General features: G+C 38.0%; 1 protein-coding gene across 21 annotated transcripts in view; it reads right to left on the bottom strand.

Annotated features, from left to right (window-relative positions):
* The window catches only part of ADGRL3 (adhesion G protein-coupled receptor L3), a 943166-nt gene that overhangs the window by 605118 nt on the left and 317727 nt on the right, over positions 1-20321 (bottom strand). The window contains exon 4 of one of the 21 annotated variants that reach the window (XM_070791494.1): positions 3742-3946. The exons of the other annotated variants lie outside the window; for them this stretch is intronic. The gene's annotated coding sequence lies outside the window, so the exon portion shown is untranslated. The remainder of the gene's footprint in view (positions 1-3741; positions 3947-20321) is intronic. 21 annotated transcript variants of the gene reach the window in all.

The following is a 20321-nucleotide window of genomic DNA, read 5'->3' as shown; positions in this document are numbered from 1 at the left end:
TCTTAGCTAAAGTAATACAGCAGTGCTGTTAACAGTATCCCAATTTATTTTATCTCCTTCAGGTTCTGATAAAAAATGCTTAAAATTCCATGATTCAAATATCATTATCTTTTACACAGAGAATCAAGGGACCCTTTGACATGTGACATGCAATAGATACTGCTATAGAACAAATCAATAGTAAAAAAAAAAGAAGCACAAGAAAATGCCCCAGCTTGTGAAAATTCTCTTCAGAATGTTCAATTAGAGCACAGTGAGAAGATACTTATTTTACATTTTCCATCGCATTCTAAAATAGTTTGTTAGATTAGCCTAAAATAGTTGGATTGTTTTTAAGCACACACGTTCTTTAGAGAGAAAATAATCATTTCAAGTAAAATGTAACTTTGTACAATTGGACAACAGTGACTTAATGAGAGTTGGACAGCAATTTATATTAATTTAATCAGCAACAAAGTCCTGCAGGGAAAAATAGATTTATCTTTGGAGGAGATACACTACATTTGGATAAATAGATGAAGTATAATAGCACTCAAGTGAAATACATTTATGCTTTAGATACTAAACAGCAGGTAATTCCTTATTGCTATAGCTTTGAGATAGGCAGTTCTTTTCCTGTTAATAAAATCTATTACGGAATTGATGAAGTTAATATACTCATTACTATTTAGGGTGAAAAACTGTAAAAATAAAACAATGAGGACTTTTCTCATTTTTTGTTTATTATTTGAAATGTTCTCACTCTACCTTCTTGTTACAGGTTCTCCCTTAAAAAAAAATTATCAGCATTTAAGTTCAATGATATAACGTTGTTTCCTATGAATTTAGCAACTAATAATATTCTATAAAACCTTTGTGGTAAAAAAAATAATGTAAATAAGCCATCTCTGTGTCACAAAAGTACTATTTACCGTAACACTCACTGATTTTGTTGTTGTTGTTGTTGTTGTTACGTGTCCTTAACTTTTAGAACTGTACAAAAAAGATCTTCATGACCCAGATAATCACGATGGTGTGATCACTGACCAGGAGCCAGACATCCTGGAATGTGAAGTCAAGTGGGCCTTAGAAAGCATCACTACGAACAAAGCTAGTGGAGGTGATAGAATTCCAGTTGAGCTATTCCAAATCCTGAAACATGATGCTGTGGAAGTGCTGCACTCAATATGCCAGCAAATTTGGAAAACTCAGCAGTGGCCACAGGACTGGAAAAGGTCAGTTTTCATCCCAATCGCAAAGAAAGGCAATGCCAAAGAAGGCTCAAACTACCGCACAATTGCACTCATCTCACACGCTAGTAAAGTAATGCTCAAAATTCTCTAAGCCAGGCTTCAGCAATATGTGAACCATGAACTTCCTGATGTTCAAGCTGGTTTTAGAAAAGGCAGAGGAACCAGAGATCAAATTGCCAACATCCGCTGGATCATGGAAAAAGCAAGGGAGTTCCAGAAGAACATCTATTTCTGCTTTATTGACTATGCCAAAGCCTTTGACTGCGTGGATCACTGTGGAAAATTCTGAAAGAGATGGGAATACCAGATCACCTGACCTGCCTCTTGAGAAATCTGTATGCAGGCCAGGAAGCACCAGAACTGGACATGGAATAACAGACTGGTTCCAAATAGGAAAAGGAGTTCGTCAAGGCTGTATATTGTCACCCTGCTTATTTAACTTATACGCAGAGTACATCATGAGAAACGCTGGGATGGAAGAAGCACAAGGTGGAATGAAGATTGCCGGGAGAAATATCAATAACCTCAGATATGCAGATGACACCATCCTTATGGCAGAAAGTGAAGAGGAACTAAAAAGCCTCTTGATGAAAGTAAAAGTGGAGAGTGAAAAAGTTGGCTTAAAGCTCAACATTCAGAAACGAAGATTATGGCAACTGGTCCCATCACTTCATGGGAAATAGATAGGGAAACAGCGGAAACAGTGTCAGACTTTATTTTTCTGGGCTCCAAAATCACTGCAGATGGCGACTGCAGCCATGAAATTAAAGTACGCTTATTCCTTGGAAGGCAAGTTATGACCAACCTAGACACCATATTCAAAAGCAGAGACATTACTTTGCCACAAAGGTTGGTCTAGTCAAGGCTATGGTTTTTCCTGTGGTCATGTATGGATGTGAGAGTTGGACTGTGAAGAAAGCTGAGCACCGAAGAATTGATGCTTTTGAACTGTGGTGTTGGAGAAGACTCTTGAGAGTCCCTTGGACTGCAAGGAGATCCAACCAGTCCATTCTGAAGGAGATCAGCCCTGGGATTTCTTTGGAAGGAATGACACTAAAGCTGAAATTCTAGTACTTTGGCCACCTCATGCGAAGAATTGACTCGTTGGAAAAGACTCTGATGCTGGGAGGGATAGGGGGCAAGAGGAGAAGGGGACGACAGAGGATGAGATGGCTGGATGGCATTACTGACTTGATGGACATGAGTTTGAGTGAACTCTGGGAGTTGGTGATGGACAGGGAGGCCTGGCGTGCTGCAATTCATGGGGTCGCAAAGAGTCTGACATGACTGAACAACTGATCTGATCTCTGATCTGATGGAAAAACAAAGCCTCCCATAGAAAAGACTCAAATTAATTGCTTTCACTGTGATTCACAAAAGATAAAATAGGATCTTCAAATTATTTTCTTTCCTTTAGTTAAATGTTATTCATATAAGACAGTTGTACCTAAATGTCAAGATTACATTGTTAATATTTCAGAGGGATTTGTACCACATTCGTATTGTACATCAGAATCCTAACTTCTTATTGTACATCAGAATCCTAACATTCTTATTGTACACTAGAACTTGAGCCTTGCAAAATTTTCTGCTTGCTCTATTGTAAAATTAAAGATTCAGCAATAGCTCCGTAATCATCAGTATTAATAATACATTCATTAATCTTGTCGATTACAAAGTAAATCTTACTTCTATAATATTTACAAATCTCTTTCCCTGTAAATTTTTTTCTGACAATTTCATAAAAATTTCTATTCACAATTGTATCACAAAGTCAAGAATATTTTACTATTCTCATTTGTTCACGTATATGTGTCTCTTCCTAGAGAACAGGCCAAAAATACATGGTCATATTTCATTCATTTCTACATTTGCATCAACTAGCACAAAGCTTGGCATCTAATAGAAGGTGAATAAATTTCTGCTTCACTAGTATGTAGTAGAATTAAGCAAATGATTAAAGTTTCAGATAAAAGAAAAGTTAAGAGTTGGTTAGGTCAAAGAGAAAATGACTCTAAATATTTTTCCTAAATAAAAGTATTTAATAATAAAATTAATCACATATCAAGGTCTTATGCCCTATTATAAACAATATAAATGTTTTTGGTTTGTCTTTGTTTTTCTTCATTTGTCTCTTGTTCAGTCTGGAATTATACCCATTTTACTAATGGAAAAGCTGAGCCACAAAACCTTTAAGGAACTTGCTCAAATACGTGTCACCAAACTAATTCAGTCCAAGCAATCTCAATCTAGTGCCTGTTCTTAGGCACACAGCCCTGCCTCTAATGAAGGGAGAAGGAAAAGCTGCTTTCATTCGTCGACCATCCCCTTGTCCTGCATTTGCTTTGCTTCAGGCATTACACAAGTATCTAAGGCACAAAGGTGAATCAAGCTGAGGCTCTCTGGTCACCATCTTTCTCAGAAATATTGAAAGTCTCTAGTGCTTAAAAAAAAAGACATACATTCAAAAACATACATATCTTTTTCATTTCACTGTCAAATTTCTCACCTTAGCAACCAAAAATTATTGGTTCCAATACCTCACAGCCACTTCACCCTCTAATTACTTCCAGTCAGGTCTGTCTTCTTCACTCACTGAGAATTCTGTCAAAAAATTCCCTAATTGTCAAATCCGGCAGTCTCTTCATAGTTTTCAATCTATTTCATGTATTAGTAGCACAGAAGACCTTTATACCACTCAGATTCCTTGGTTCCTAAAATTCAATGATATACAAAGGATAAAAGGAAATAATATGAAATAATAATGAAAACAGGTATAATTGAACCCAACATTTCACTTTACAATGGGAACTCTTAAGTTAACTCTTTCGAGGTCATATCTTGAGTTGACACAGAGTTATGTTTAAAATTTAGGGCTATCTTTTCAAAGTCTATTAATACTTTCTTCAACATAGATCTTTGTTTCAGTACTTTTACCAAATCTACATCTCAGGCTTTCATATCTGTGGTGGGCAGCCTCAAGATGAACCCCCAGTGATTCTTGCCTGCAGGTATCTATACTCGCGTGTAATCCATCCCCTTGTAGGTGAACTGAATCTACTGACTCACTTCAAATAAACAGAATGGCAGAAGTGATAGGATGTCACTTTAAAGATCAGATTATAAAAATCCTGCGGTTTTGTCTTAGGCCTTTTGTGTTGTTTACTCTGGAGGTATCCAACTGCCACCTCATGATATATGATGTAAGGTCATGATGTTATTGGTATGATGTCATGACGTTATGATGTAGCCAGTAGAGAGTCCCAAGTGAATAAGCTTAGTAGTGGATTCTCGTCCAATTGAGCCTAAAGATGAGACTGTGTCCAATAGCCTGACTGCAATCTCTTGAGAGAGACAAAGCTAGAGACACTCAAGTAAGTAATACTAAGGCTCATAACCCACAGAACTACAAGAATATGCTTATTTTTGAGTAATTTTTTCTCATGCATCAAAGATAATACATCTTATCCTGAAACTACTTGTAATATTATTAATTCAAGTATCTCTTCACCCCATTTTGTATTGTTCTACTCCATTATCCTTCCAACACCAGCACACACATCATGTTTTTCTGTTACTCAATGTCCCAATAAGCAATGTCATAAAAATAATAACAAACACAGATATGTTAAAAATACTGAGTCTATTACCCAAAGACAACCAAAGTCTTCCAGTTTGTGTTAACTGGTTTACTGTTTCTCAAATATAAACAGTGGTTTCCTTCTGCTATTTGTTATTGGAACATTTGCAACCCTAGAATAGGTATTTAAATATTATTTTAAAATGTTCAAAAATAACAAAAATTCTGTACAATAATATTTACCTTGAAGATTTCTGCAATTCTATGAAATCACTGTTACGTAAATGTTTTGTAAATCAGATAAGAGCCATCCTGTATCATTGGCTCTACTGCTATTTTCAGTTGTTACCGAAGCTGTAAAATAAACTCAGGTACGCCTACTCTGGGAATACGGAAAGACTCTCTAAAAGGTATAGGATTCAGATAGCTTTAAGATAATCAATTTCCAGAACCTAAAATTCAACCTGTTCAATTTTTAAAATGACTCTGCCTCAAAAAATACTGAGGATCAAGATTTTTCTCCCCATTCAAAATTATCAGTTAAGTTCAGTTCAGTCGCTCAGTTGTGTCCATGTCTGCGACCCCATGAATCGCAGCACACCAGGCCTCCCTGTCCATCACCAACTCCCGGAGTTCACTAAAACTCATGTCCATCGAGTTGGTGATGCCATCCAGCCATCTCATCCTCTGTCGTCCCCTTCTCCTCCTGCCCCCAATCCCTCCCAGCATCAGAGTCTTTTCCAATGAGTCAACTCTTCACACTGGAAAAACCATAGCCTTGACTAGAGGAACCTTTGTTGGCAAAGTAATGTCTCTGCTTTTGAATATGCTATCTAGGTTGGTCATAACTTTCCTCCCAAGGAGTAAGCAAGTGTCTTTTAATTTCATGGCTGCAATCACCATCTGCAGTGATTTTGGAGCCCCCAAAAATAAAGTCTGACACTGTTTCCACTCTTTCCCCATCTATTTCCCATGAAGTGATGGGACCAGATGCCATGATCTTCGTTTTCTGAATGTTGAGCTTTAAGCCAACTTTTTCCACTCTCCTCTTTCACTTTCATCAAGAGGCTTTTAGTTCCTCTTCAGTTTCTGCCATAAGGATGGTGTCATCTGCATATCTGAGGTTATTGAGATTTCTCCCGGCAATCTTGATTCCAGCTTGTGCTTCTTCCAGCCCAGCGTTTCTCATGATGTACTCTGCATAGAAGTTAAATAAGCAGGGTGACAATACACAGCCTTGACGTACTCCTTTTCCGATTTGGAACCAGTCTGTTGTTCCATGTCCAGTTCAAACTGGTGCTTCTTCACCTACATATAGGTTTCTCAAGAGGCAGGTCAGGTAGTCTGGTATTCCCATCTCTTTCAGAATTTTCCACAGTTTATTATGATCCACACAGTCAAAGTCTTTGGCATAGTCAATAAAGGAGAAACAGATGTTCAAAATCATAGTTTTTTTTTTTTTCCAATTTTAGGAAAAGCCTTTCCTATGAGCTGTCTAGAATCTTACTATGATGTACTGTCTAAAAGTGTGACAAAGTGATTAGAATGAAAAAGCAGCATTTAAATTTGCCTTACCTAATCAATGTATATAGTTAATAGTGAAAAATAAGGCACCCACCTGGTAGAATATCAAAGCATTCCTTCAGTGTATTTTTCTTCTTTAAACAAATAAGACAGGTAAACGGTCTTATGGAGGACACAACCTCCTGACCTATCTGAAATAAGATAATATCTTCTCCTTCCTAAGCACAAACAATAGAGTTGTATTTGACTTCTCAAAACAATTCATAAATAACTATATCCTAAATTAATGTCCACATTATATATTCTCTTGTCACTTGTATTCTGTGTAATATTCTCTTGATGTAAATTACAATTGGTCTTGAAAATAGATAGCATTTAAAAATTATGAATCTTCGTACAGCCAAATTTATCTCTTTTTTCTAAATTCAATCTCCAAAGAGAAACTGAAAATATTTTACAAGGGATAAAATGTTATTAGGATGATGCAAAAAACAAGTTTTAATATAAAACAGGTTTTTAAATGTCAAAGAGCATAGCTTTCAAATGAAGGGACAAAATTGAATCACACAAACGCACACATATGCACACACAAACAGAAAGGTGCAACTCTGACCAGTGCTTCTAAACAGAAATCTATGGGGCTGTGTGCTCATAAGCAGAAGTTTTTAATTAGGAAAGCCTTTCCTATCTGAATACCTACAGTGTACTCAACTTCATTCAAAATACCTGACAAAGGTTAATTAATTCATTCTTCATAAACATTCTTTAAACATTATTTTCATCACTTTATGGATTAAAAAAATTGAAATATAGAACAATTAAGAATTTTCAAAGAAGACATCTCTGTCCATATAGTCACACAGTGGCCAAAAAGGGATTCAAACCAGGTAGTCTGATTCGAGTCTAAACTCAGGACCACAAGGCAGTGTACTGCCTTTCCTTTTAAGATCCAAAGACTGGGAATCAGCAAGGAGTAATGGTAGCTGGACCTCTCATAAGAACAGAGAAAAATGCCATGCTCCCTGGAGTGAGGGCAGGGTAAGACGACAAAGCTCAGCCAAATAGAGCACACAAGCCAGAAATCTGAGTCTGGCTCCAGGGACACCAAGAAGTAGGAAGAGTTTAATTACAACATATTTATAATTTGGTAACCTATTTTACTTTTATTTTCCATTTTACCTATTTGGCTCAGACTGTAAAGCGTCTGTCTACAATGCAGGAGACCCGGGTTTGAGCCCTGGGTTTGGAAGATCCCCGGGAGAAGGAAATGGCAATCCACTCCAGTACTACTGCCTGGAAAATCCCATGGACAGAGGAGCCTGATAGGCTACAGTCTATCGGGTCCCAAAGAGTCGGACACAACTGAGTTACTTCATTTTCACTTTCATTTGAGAAATGAGAAGTTCTGTCAGTACTAAGAGGTGATTGGGTTCATAGCCAATGATTGAAGTTGAAAAGTTGTGTCCTTTCCATGGTTGAGGTTACAGTGCAGGCTCTGCTAAATGACACTCCCTCTATTGATGCTAGTCACTGCAACAGAGCCCTTTTTATTAAGTCCATTAAATAAGAAACAATGGCTTCTTACAGTTAATCATCATCCTAGTCCTATTTCCAGCCTTTGGTGTAAGTCTCGCTCAGTTTGCTCTCTACTATTTCCAACATGTGGCTTCCTAAGACACTATTATTCTGGACAAAGGAAAGAATTTGAATTCAGTTGAGTTTAAGATGTTGTTGATAAAGTGAAATCTTTCTCTAAACTCTAGTCACCCTATATATGACAGACTATTTGGGACATTCTGAAAAAGTCTTTTTGAGAAAAACAGTTCCTTTCAGGGTGATTTGACAAAAGCAGACCTTTTTGAAAAAAGAGATCCCTCTCTAGCCTTCTAGCACTGGCATCCCAGTTGCACCTCATAATGATTTAGCAAAGCTATGAAGTCAGGAAAACAACTGCTAAAGCTGAGCTACCTGGTATTTATATGCTAGGCAGTAAAACATAGATACAGTTTCACAAAGTGACCTGACTGCTGCTTAAGAGACTGGGATGGTTATACAGGCAGGGGCTCAGGAGAAGGTGTGGAAGAAATTATGCCTGAGGTAATAACTGTTTTTCAACAATGGGGTTTTTACTTTGTTTTATTCCCTTTTATGCTTATTTCCTCCGTAGCACCTGTTGCAATATACTATATGCTGCTATGATTTAGAAAGCTGTTACTCTGAAGTGATTTTATAAGTATAAAGACTACAGGGCAAAAACCTGTTGGAGCCTAGCTATTTATTGCTTCCCTAACATACAAGTAAAGGAAAGTAATAAGTATTACATATGAATGTGTCAGAACATAAGTCCATGTATCTTCAATTACTTAATCCTAAATTACTGTACATTATACATAGCATAAAACTATTATATGTGATCTTCTACAACTCAATATTTTGTAAGGATGGCAACAGAAAAACAAACAAAGACAAATAATTTGATTGATATCTTTAAAACTTTGCATCAATATTCAATGCTACCATTTTAAAGCTTTCTCAAGGTTTTATGTTGGCTTTTTTCCACAGTTATGACTTATTCATATAAAAGAGACACTTTGACCAGCCAGATTACCCCAAAGTTTAAAACATGAACATGTGTCTCACACATTTGTCTTATTGACAAATGCTTGATAGATCATATCTAAGGTAGCTACTTCTTATTCCAGTTCACCCCCTTACCCCAAGTTCTCTTCTCTGGACACCTGTGTTCTTCTCCATGTCCCTTTTTATCTGTGTTACCTGAGATATCATGGTATACTTGCCTTACCTAAGGTCTAATCTATCCTTCCTTTGACAAAGGTCAAAGATGTGACAAAACATTTTCAGGAAATAAGAACATAATTTTCTACAATAATTAGAACATTTTTCCAAGTGTACATGTCAATTCAGTGATTAATAAGACAGACATAGACAGACAAACACGCAGCCAGTAGTCATGCATAGAGAAGAAAATATAGGTGGTTTTTCATAAATATTTACAGTGGTCCAAAAATCAAAAATTGATGAAAGGAAAGAGGAAGGGGAGGAGGGAGGAAAAGAGAGAAAGAGAGGAAGAGGTGGAGAACCGTGAAAATAAATCAAAGATTTTTTTTTTTTTAATGAAAAAGGGAAAATATTCAAACAAAGTAAGATCTGCAAAGTTACAAATGGGAGAAAAAGGTATAAAATAATTAGGTGGTGATTGAGCTACATTCATATTAACTGTGAGAAGAGAACTACAGATCACTTCTACTTTAGTGTTCTAACTTGAAATAAGAGTGTATTTCACTGCCTCACTTCTCAAAGAAACTGTTCTCCAACTATATAAGCCTCAAATTTCATTTATTCACATATATATGTGCTTCCCTGATGGCTCAAATGGTTAAGATTCCTCTTTCAATATGGGAGACCTGGATTTGATCCCTGGGTGGGGAAGATCTCCTAGAGAAGGAAATGACAACCCACTCCAGTATTCTTGACTAGAGAATTCCATGGACAGAGGAACCTGGCAGGCTACAGTCCATGGGGTTGCAAAGAGTCAGATATGACTGAGTGACTTTCATTCACTAACTCACTCACTGTGTTCACACTTGAAATTCAATCAAACCTCACATTAATAAGTTTATTCATTCATTCAAAAATTATTTATAGAGCAGTAGACACAATTTCTTTAAATGTGTATTATGCGTTGGAATGCTTAAACTAATTGTATGGTCTATTGATGTTTAGTTGTTAAGTATTGTCTGACTCTTTGTGACCCCATTGACAGTAGCCCTCCAGTTCCTCTGTTCAAAGGATTTTCCAGGCAAGAATACTGGAGTAGGTTGCCATTTCCTTCTCCAGGGTATCTTTCTGATCAAACCCATTGCTCCTGTGTTTCCTGCACTAATTCTTTACCACTGACCCACCTGGGAAGCCCTTCTATCTTATACACACACTGTTAAATGCTTTAAAATCATGTTTTTTTTTTTCATTTGGCCCTTATAATAGTTTTATAATTTACATATCATCATCCATACTTTATTAATGTGGCCACTCAGGTGCTTTTCTAAAATCAACACAGCTAACAGTCAAGCTGGGTTCTATTTGATTTTAAATTGACTCCATCGTTTTTCATACACTAAATTTTCACAAATGATTTATTTGTTTAATTGAACTTTTATTGGTCTAACAAACACAGGAAGACATCATTCATTCAACAAATATTTACTCAGTGCCTACTTTATACCAGACATTCTAAGTGGGGAGAGAGCAGGGAATGAAGCTAGCAGTCTCTGAGCTTATGGAACATACAGTCTCTTGAGGATACTGAATTTTCCAATGGTATTAGACACATTGACTGGCAATTTAATAACATGAAGAAGGTAATGTAAATCATACTCATCCATAATCTGATTTTTGTATCCTCCCTGGTCTACCAAACTAGAAAAACTACAGCAGAATTATCCAGTGTTCATCATTCTTTATATTCACATGAGACACTAAAGATACAAAATGTTCAGAATTTTTAAAAAAATTTTTCATATAAGAAAATAATGTATGAAAAGTATTTTACAGTCATTTTAGAGATGACGTATTTCCCCATGGCTTTGTTTTCTGATACTGGCTAATGTATGAGACAATCTAGAAATAAGATTGAAAAGGATCAGTAAGTGGAAATTATTTTAAATATTACTGTCAAATATTAAATAATTTTAGTTCTCACATTAAAGGTGAAGTAATCTTTACTGAATGGGATACAATGTGTCTAAACTATGTATCTCATATTTAAATGTATATTACTGCAGAGACATTACTTTGCCAACAAAGGTCCGTCTAGTCAAGGCTATGGTTTTTCCAGTGGTCAGGTATGGCTGTGAGAGCTGGACTGTGAAGAAAGCTGAGCACTGAAGAATTGATGCTTTTGAACTGTGGTGTTGGAGAAGACTCTTGAGAGTCCCTTGGACTGCAAGGAGATCCAACCAGTCCATTCTGAAGGAGATCAGCCCTGGGATTGCTTTGGAAGGAATGATGCTAAAGCTGAAACTCCAGTACTTTGGCCACCTCATGCGAAGAGTTGACTCATCTCTTTGATGAGTCTTTGATGCTGGGAGGGATTGGGGGCAGGAGGAGAAGGGGACAACAGAGGATGAGATGGCTGGATGGCATCACTGACTTGATGGACGTGAGTTTGAGTAAACTCTGGGAGTTGGTGATGGACAGGGAGGCCTGGCGTGCTGCGATTCATGGGGTCACAAAGAGTTGGACACATCTGAGTGATTGAACTGAACTGAACCAAACTGAACCATTCAAGAACCAGCCCGAAAACGCAAAACAAACCACACTTTAATTTTCAACAATCCTGTTGAACTAACTTAACTTACCAAGAAAAAATAACTTTTTGGAAAAATCATTTGGCAGTTAGAAATAATTCATACTCAAGTAATTACCGGACTTTTTTGAACATTTAATTTTAAAATTATAAGAAATATACATAGAAAGAATATTTGTATTTTTCCAATAAACTACAATAAAAATTCATCAAGATTATTTATAAAGTGGACAAATAAATATATTTGCAATTGTATCCCAATTATATTTAATCATAGGATTATGAACTGTATTACAGCTGATTAATCTGTTTGTTTAGGACAAAAAGGTAGCTATTTGTAGGTTGTATTTAGACTATTTAAAAATTTCTTGCAATTATTTCCTAAAATCCTTCCCATCTTCTTCTGGACAAGCTTTACTAATTTTAAAACAAAAAAAATATTTATTAAAATGAAATATATTTTCAGTCTTGCAAATAACACTATTTTTATATTTGAATATATATGCCCACAAAGAAAACATATTTGCATGATATGATACATATCATAAACACAAGCTGCTTGCCTGCATTAGAAGGTTGTAAACAAAGTATTCATATGTTCCAACCTTGATAAGTTTTCTAAGGAATATATAATTAATAAATATGCTACCTAAATTATAAAGCAATTTTAAATCAGGAGGTGAAGAAAGAATACCTTCCATATCAAATGCAAGCAATACATATATCTAGTTCCAATATTAAAATGTGTATTACAAAACAAACATTCTTTAGGCATTATAATATTAGTTATATGTTATTTTAAAATAATAGAAATATATATTTTAAATGTTTGGATTTTATAACTTTAGTTAAAATGTTTCCAAATGTCTAAATTAAATGCAAAAGGCACTACCAAGCTTGCTAGAGTAAATAGATACTTTTAAATACCACATACTTAAACACTGTAAGCCAAAAGTTAAATTTAAGAAATTAAATGTAACAAATGAAAATATGAAGACACCTTGGCAGAGAGAGTAACCTGACTTAGCATGTTGCAGTGAACAAATGTTCATATTTATATTCCTAGTACAGGCATTAATGACTCTTGAAGTTTTACTCTTTTGCTATATACATATGTCCATGTACTCCAATATGCCAAACTTAAGAATGAAATTGAAAACTCAGTTTGAAAACATAAATTTGTTCTGATGCAACTGATGTGGTTCAGGAACCATTTAAACATAATGCAATTTTTAGATTTGCTTATTTAAGAATTGGTAGGCAGAAAACTTTAAGCCAAAATCTACAAACTCATGTGAAATCAGCAGTGACATGTTTTCATTTTAAAAAAAAGTTTTATTGGAAGACAGCCAGGACCATCATTTCATGTATTGTCTACTACTTTCAGGCTTAAAGGTCCAATAACTTTAACTGACCTCTCTAGCCCCTTAGGTAAATGGCTGCACTAAACTGAACTCACCTGCAGAAGAACACACAAAATGAACAGTTCAGTTCAGTTCAATTCAGTCGCTCAGTCTTGTCCAACTCTTTTCGAATCCATGGACTGCAGCAATACAAGCTTCCCAGTCTATCATCAACTCCTGGAACCTACGCAAACTGATGTCCATCATGCAGGTGATGCCATCCAATCATCTTATCCTCTGTCGTCCCCTTTTCCTCCCGAAGTCAATCCTTCCCAACATCAGGGTATTTCTCAATGAGTCGGTTCCTTGCACCAGGTGGCCAAAGTGTAGGAGTTTCAGCTTCAGCATCAGTCTTTCCAAAGAACATTCAGGACTGATTTCCTTTAGGATGGACTGGTTGGATTTCCTTCAAGTCCAAGGGACGTTCAAGAGTCTTCTCCAACACCACAGTTCAAAAGCATCAATTCTTTGGCACTCAGCCTTCATAGTCCATCTCTCACATCCATACATGACTACTGGGAAATCATAGCTTTGACTAGACGGACCTCTGTTGGTAAAGTAATGTCTCCGCTTTTTAATATGCTGTCTAGGTTAGTCATAGCTTTTCTTCCAAGGAACAAGCATCTTTTAATTTCATGGCTGCAGTCACCATCTGCAGTGATTGTGGAGCCACAAAAAATAAAGTCTGTCATAATTTCCATTGTTTCCCCATCTATTTAGTGTGAAGTGATGGGACAGAATGCCATGATCTTACTTTTCTGAACGTTGAGTTTTAAGCCAACTTTTTCACTCTCCACTTTCACTTGCATCAAGAGGCTCTTTATTTCTTCTTCACTTTCTGCCATAAGGGTGATCTCATCAAAGTATCTGATGTTATTGATATTTCTCCCAGCAATCTTGATTACAGCTTGTGCTTCTTCCAGCCTGGCATTTTGCATGATATACTATGCATATAAGTTAAATAAGCAGGGTGACAATAAACAGGCTTGACGTAACCCTTTCCCTATTTGGAACCAATCTGTTCCAGGTCCAGTTGTAACTTTTGCTTCCTGATCTACATACAGATTTCTTGAAAGACAGATCAGGTGGTCTGATATTCCCATCTCTTTAAGAATTTTCCACAGTTTGATGTGATCCACACAATTAAAGGCTTTAGTATAGACAATAAAGCAAAAGAAGGTGTTTTTCTGGAGCTGTATTTTTTTTCAATGATCCAACAGCTGTTGAGAATTTGATCTCTGGTTCCTATGCCTTTTCTAAACCCAGCTTGAATATCTTGAAGTTCACAGTTCACATACTGTTGAAGCCTGGCTTGGAGAATTTTCAGCATAACTTTGCTAGTGTGTGAGCTGAGTACAATTGTGCCATAGTTTGAATTTCTTTGGCATTGCTTTTCTTTGGGATTGGAATGAAAACTGACCTTTTCCAGTCCTGTGGTCACTGCTGTGTTTTCCAGATTTGCTGACATATTGAGCGCAACACTTTAACAGCATCATCTTAGGATCTGAAATAGCTCAACAGGAATTCCATCACCTCCACTAGCTTTGTTCTTAGTGATTCCTCAAGCGTTCCAGAGGAGACATAGGGCACACCTGAGACAGTGCTCCCACAGCACACCTGGGAAACTGAGCAGTGGGGCCCAAGGAAGTGATTGAGACGCATGGCCCACCTAGGACAGTGAGCTCACCAAGCACCTGGTCGCCTGAGGTTCTCAGACCTCGGAAGGGCACAGGTCAGCAGTGGCCTGGTACAGGGGCTCTGGGTGCAGCAGACCTGAGTATAGCATAAGCCCTCTTGGAGGAGGTTGCTATTAATCCCACAATGGAACCAACAGAACTTGCAGAGGACTGACCAAAGAAGGGAATGGCAAACCACTTCAGTGTACTTGCCTTGAGAACCTCATGAACAGTATGAAAAGGCAAAAAGACAGGACACTGAAAGATGAACTCCCCAGGTCAGTAGGTGCTCAATATGCTACTGGAGATCAGCGGAGAAATAACTCCAGAAAGAATGAAGAGACGGAGCCAAAGGAAAAACAACCCCCAATGGTGGATGTAACTGGATATGGAAGCAAGGTCTGATGCTGTAAAGAGCAATATTGCATAGAAACCTAGAATGTTAGCTCCATGAATCAAGCCAAATTGGAAGTGGTCAAACAGGAGATGGCAAGAGTGAATGTCGACATTTCAGGAATCAGCAATCTAAAACAGAATGGAATGGGTGAATTTAACTCAGATGACCATTATATCTAACATTGTAGTCAAAAATTCCCTAGAAGAAATGGAGTAGCCATCATAGTCAACAAAAGAGTCCAAAATGCAGTACTTGGATGCAATCTAAAAAATGACAGAAATGGTATGAAGCTAACAGAAGCAGAAGATGTTAAGAAGAGGTGACAAGAATATACAGAACTGTACAAAAGAGATCTTCATGACCAAGATAATCACGATACTGTGATCACTCTCCTAGAGCCAGACATCATGGAATCTGAAGTCAAGTGGGCCTTAGGAAGTATCACTACGAACAAAGCTAGTGGAGGTGATGGAATTCCAGTTGAATCCGAAAAGATGATGCTATGAAAGTGCTGCACTCAATATGCCAGCAAGTTTGGAAAACTCAGCAGTGGCCACAGGACTGGAAAAGGTTAGTTTTCATTCCAATCTCAAAGAAAAGCAATGCCAAAGAAATCAATTACTGCATAATTGTACTCATCTCACATGCTAGAAAGCAATGCTCAAAATTCTCCAAGCAAAGCTTCAGCAATATGTGAACCATGAACTTCTGGATTTTTAACCTGGTTTTAGAAAAGGCAGAGGAACAAGAGATCAAATTGCCAACATCCATTGGATCATTGAAAAAGCAAGAGAGTTCCAGAAAAAAATTTATTTCTGCTTTATTGACTATGCCAAAGCCTTTGACTGTGTGGATCACAATAAACTTTGAGAAATTCTTCAACAGATGGGAATACCAGACCACCTGACTTGCCTCCTGAGAAACCTGTGTGCAGGTCAGGAAGCATCAGTTAGAAGTGGACATAGAACAACAGACTGGTTCTAAACAGGAAAAGGGGTATGTCAAGGGTGTATATTGTCACCTTGCTTATTTAACTTATATGCAGATTACATGGCCAAAATGCCAGGCTGGATGAAGCACAAGATGGAATCATGATTGCCAGGAGAAATATCAATAACCTCAGATACACTGATGAAATCACCCTTATGGCAGAAAGTGAAGAAGAAATAAAGACCATCATGATGAAAGTGAAAGTGGAGAGTAAAAAAGTTGGCTTAAAACTCAACATTCAGAAAACTAAGATCATGGCATCTGGTACCATCACTTCATGGCAAATAGATGGGGAAACAGTGGAAACGGTGGCTGAGTTTATCTTGGGGGCTCCAAAATCAGTGCAGATGGTGACTACTGCCATGAAATTAAAGGAAGCTTACTCCTTGGAAGGACATTTATGGCCAAGCTAGACAGCATATTAAAAAGCAGACACATTACTTTGCCAACAAAGGTCTGTCTAGTCAAAGTTATAGTGTTCCCAGTAGTCATGTATGGCTTTGAGAATTAGACTATAAAAAAAGCTGAGCATCAAAGAATTGATGCTTTTGAACTGTCATGTTGGAGAAGACTCTTGAGAGTCCCTTGGACTTCAAAGAGATTTAACCAGTCCATCCTAAAGGAGAGCCGTCCTGAGTGTTCATTGGAAGCACTGATCTTACGGCTGAAACTTCTGGCCACCTGATGCAAAGAGCTGAATCATTTGAAAAGACCCTGTTGCTGGGAAAGATTGAATGTGGGAGGATAAGAGGACGATAGAGGATGAGATGGATCGATGGCATCACCAACTCAATGGACATAAGTTTGGTTAAATTTTGGGAATTGTTGATGGACAGGATGCCTGGTGTGCTGTAGTCCATGGGGTTGCAAAGAATCGGAAACAACTGAATGACTGAACTGTACTGAACTGAGGAAACAGACTCTTGGAGGGCACAAACAAAACATTGTGTACACCAAGGCCCAGGAGAAAGGAGCAGTGACCCCACAAGAAATTGATCCAGACATGCCCATCAGTGTCCAGACGTCTCCAGTGGAGGCTTGGGTCCGCACTGGCCTACTGCAGGGTCGGAGGCACTGAGTGCGGCAGTGGGTGCATGGGACCTTTTGAAGGAGGTCACCATTATCTTCATTACTTCCACCACATTTGGCTTCAAATCAAGTAACAGAGAGGGAATACAGCCCCACCCATCAACAGAAAACTGGATTAAAGATTTACTGAACTTGGCTCTGCCCATCAAAACAAAACCCAGTTTCCCCCTTACAGTCTCTCCCATCAGAAGTTTCCATAAGCCTCTTATACTTATCCATCAGAGGGCAGACAGAATGAAAACCACACTCACAGAAAACTAACCAAACTGATCACTTGGACCACAGCCTTTTCTAGCTCAAGGAAAATGAACAGACACAACTTCAAATGTCCACAGGTGGCTTCAGGATCTAATATGATGTTGAAACTTTCTATCCAATTTCACATAAGTGTTAGTCGCTCAGTCGTGTCTGACTCTTTGCGACCCCATGGACTATAGCCCACTGGGCTCCTCTGCCCTTGGAATTCTCCAGGCAAGAATCTGGAGTGGTTTGCCATGTCCTTCTCATTTTCACATACACTTTATATCAGTTCTTTCCTCACAACTCACAAACTAACCCCCACTTCCATAAAAAATTTAAAATCTTTTTCAAGGTAAAGTACCACATGAATTGTGTGTATTTTGTTGCTTTATTATTTTTTTTAATTTGTCCCCTAAATGTGGATTGCCAGATTATAGTAAAATATGCAGGATGCTAGAAAATTTTAGTTACAAGGGAACAGCATATACTTTAAATGGTGTATAACTGTATGTCTTGAGTATTGCCAGGGGTCGCTAAGAGTCAGACACGACTGAGCAACTTCACTTTCATCTTTCACTTTCATGCACTGGAGAAGGAAATGGCAACCCACTCTGGTGTTCTTGCCAGGAGAATCCCAGGGACGGGGGAGCCTCATGGGCTGCCGTCTTTGGGGTCGCACAGAGCTGGACACGACTGAAGCGACTTAGCAGCAGCAGCAACACATACCCTGCCAATCCCTTGAACTTCCAAAGAGAAAAATTAAAAGGGGCTTCATCTGCTCCTTTTCACATTGCCTTTCTACATTCACTTTACTTTTAAATTATTCCACCTTGGAAAGACTATTAGCTGTGTAACTAAGGCTTATAGTTTTCTACCAAACACCCTGGAGGTGGGAATAAGCAAACATCTGAGCAGGAGGCCATTGAAACAGTTCTGATTAGCCCCCAATGTGACTGAGTATTAATCTCCTTGGTTGTAGGGACTGTGCTACTTGGATTTGGCTTTTGCCTTTTGCCAAGAAGCAGGTACTGTACAACGATTATACTCAATGAACAATGACTGCGTATCCTAAGTAACACCATGTAATCTGGCTGGGCTGACTCGCCCAATATACTAGGGCAAGGCAAAAACAAAACTCAACAAAAGTTTTTTATTTTCTTTCTCTACTATTTTTTTTTAATTTCTCTCAAATAATCAGATCCATTACTTCCTGCTGTTGACAGTAAAGAAACAGTTTATCAAGGGACAAGGACACTCTCAAGTCATCATACCTTTGCCTAATTATGTTTTCAGTTCAGTTCAGTCGCTCCCTCATGTCCAACTCATTGCAACCCCATGAATTGCAGCATGCCAGGCTTTCCCATCCATCACCAACCCCTGGAGATCACTCAAACTCATGTCCATCAAGTCAGTGATGCCATCCAGCCATCTCATCCTCTGTCATCCCCTTCTCCTCCTGCCCCCAATCCCTCCCAGCATCAGAGACTTTTCCAATGAGTCAATTCTTCGAATGAGGTGGCCAAAGTACTAGAGTTTCAGCTTTAGCATCATTCCTTTCAAAGAACACCCAGGACTGATCTCCTTTCGGATAAACAGGATGGATCTCCTTGCAGTCCAAGGGACTCTCAAGCATCTTCTCCAACACCACAGTTCAAAAGCATCAATTTTTCGGCGCTCAGCCTTCTTCACAGTCCAACTCTCACATCCATACATGACCATTGGAAAAACCATAGCCTTGACTAGATGGACCTTTGTTGGCAAAGTAAGGTCTCTGCTTTTCAATATGTTATCTAGGTTGGTCATAACTTTCCTTCCAAGGAGTAAGTGTCTTTTAATTTCATGGCTGCAGTCACCATCTGCAGTGATTTTGGAGCCCAGAAAAATAAAGTCTGACACTGTTTCCCCATCTATTTGCCATGAAGTGATAGGAGTGGTTGCAATGATCTTCGTTTTCTGAATGTTGAGCTTTAAGCCAATTTTTTCACTCTCCTATTTCACTTTTATCAAAAGGCTTTTTAGTTCCTCTTCACTTTCTGCCTTAAGGGTGGTGTCATCTGAATATCTGAGGTTATTGATATTTCTCCCGGCAATCTTGATTCCAGCTTGTGCTTCTTCCAGCCCAGCGTTTCTCATGATGTACTCTGCGTATAAGTTAAATAATCAGGGTGACAATATACAGCCTTGATGTACTCCTTCTCCTATTTGGAACCAGTCAGTTGGTTCATGTCCAGTTCTAACTGTTGCTTCCTGATCTGCATATAGGTTTCTCAAGAGGCAAGTCAGATGGTTTGGTATTCCCATCTTTTTCAGAATTTTCCACAGTTTATTGTGATCCACACAGTCAAAGGCTTTGGCATAGTCAATAAAGCAGAAATAGATGTTTTTCTGGAACTCTCTTGCTTTTTCAATGATCCAGCGGATGTTGGCAATTTGATATCTCGTTCCTCTGCCTTTTCTAAAACCAGCTTGACCATCTGGAAGTTCAGGGTTTATGTATTGTTGAAGCCTGGCTTGGAGAATTTTGAGCATTACTTTACTAGCCTGTGAGATGAGTTCAATTGTGCAGTAGTTTGAGTTTTAGTTTATGTTTTAGTACGTAACAATTTTTTTTTACTGATTTGGTGAACTGGACCAAACCAAGCCCAAAGCATCCAGGGGACTGATGCCCAGTATCCTCTATTTCAAACTTATTGTCCCCACACTAAGTCTTTTTCCTTTAAAGGCACCCTTTTCTCAAATTCTCACTCCTTTCTTACCTGCCTTACTTAAGGATAATGTGAATAGTTCCTTTATAAAGCATAAAGTTCTTCTAGGGCTCAAGTTGTTATCCTCCCCTGGAACATCTGCATTTCAATGAAAACCAA

Source organism: Bos indicus, chromosome 6, assembly GCF_029378745.1.
Source record: "Bos indicus isolate NIAB-ARS_2022 breed Sahiwal x Tharparkar chromosome 6, NIAB-ARS_B.indTharparkar_mat_pri_1.0, whole genome shotgun sequence".
Taxonomy (NCBI): Eukaryota; Metazoa; Chordata; class Mammalia; order Artiodactyla; family Bovidae; genus Bos; species Bos indicus.
The sequence above is the reverse complement of the archived record's forward strand: the minus strand, read 5'-3'. Positions and strand labels throughout refer to the sequence as shown.